The 1189-nt window shown below is 44.9% G+C and overlaps 1 pseudogene; it reads left to right on the forward strand.

The window, feature by feature from the left end:
- The first annotated feature begins 557 nt into the window (after positions 1-557).
- LOC103609849 lies at positions 558-1084 on the forward strand (annotated as a pseudogene).
- The last annotated feature ends 105 nt before the right edge of the window (positions 1085-1189 follow it).

The raw sequence follows: 1189 nt of genomic DNA on the forward strand, positions 1-1189 counted from the left end.
CCATGAGTGAAAGGACCTCCGTGGAGTCCATTCATCTAGAAATCATGAATTTAGTAAGAAGACTACCAAATGCCTGGTATTTGAGGGTACAGCAGAGAAAAAGGTGAGATCCATGCATATAAGGAATGTGTCTCACACACCTCGTCTAGAATATCAACATCCCCAAGAGGAAAGTCTAGAGGGGTAGGAAAAAAATTTTAAAGGAAGCCTAGTAAAGCTTCCTTAAAAGTTGTTCTGAATATCAGGAAGAAAGATTCAGACAGCCCTAAAGGTTCAAAGTTGTTTTGATTAAGATGTAAAGCATGCATTGACTTGAAACTTCTAATCTTTCAAGGATAATTTTAACTCAATTTTAAGACTGTGGATGGAGTTGTCTCACAGGCCCTTGAAGAGAAGGGAACTCCCGCAGGAGAAATAGAATTATCTGAGAATATTCAGAAAACAAAATCTTGTGCTCAAGTATTCAAGAGGCAAATGGGCAGAAGGTCCTCAGAGAAGCAGGGCAAAGCTCACAATCTCCCATCTCAACTGCAAGAGCTGCTTCTTGTAACTTACCAATGGTTCTTTCAGTGGCCTCACTGATGGCATTGGTGATGACCTTCTCCAGCCCCATCCGTTCCCTTAGCTGTGACCTGCTTCAGAGCTTTGACCGGGAAAGCAGGAAACCTTCATGGCTCTTGGCCAAATAGTGAAAATCTCCCTTTCTTCCTGTCAGAAAGACCGGACTGACTTAAGATTCCCCCTGGAGATGGTGGATGGCAGCCAGCTCCAGTAGACCCAGGCCATGTCTGTGCTCCATGAGATGCTGCAGCAGATCTTCAGCCTCTTCCACACAGAGCGCTCCTCTGCTGTCTGGAACCTGATCCTCCTGGACAAGCTCCTCCCTGAATTTCATGGGCAGCTGGGAGACCTGGAAAAATGCTTGGTCCAGGCAATGAGAGAGGAAGAATCTGCCAGGGGAACTGAAGGCCCGATACTAGCCTTGAAGAGGTACTTCCAGGTAATCCGTGTCTACCTGGAAGAGAAGGAATACAGTGACTGTGCCTGGGACATTGGGAATCAGGAAGTGCTTTCTCTTCATTAACAAGCTCATGAGAAACTCAGGGAATAAGAAGAAACCTGATTCTCAGTGACTAATATCCTTGCTCAGATTCTCATTGTTCAGTCATTTCCAAACTTAATTTTTGCT

Source organism: Galeopterus variegatus, unplaced genomic scaffold (assembly GCF_000696425.1).
Source record: "Galeopterus variegatus unplaced genomic scaffold, G_variegatus-3.0.2 Scaffold10186, whole genome shotgun sequence".
NCBI classification, from domain to species: Eukaryota; Metazoa; Chordata; class Mammalia; order Dermoptera; family Cynocephalidae; genus Galeopterus; species Galeopterus variegatus.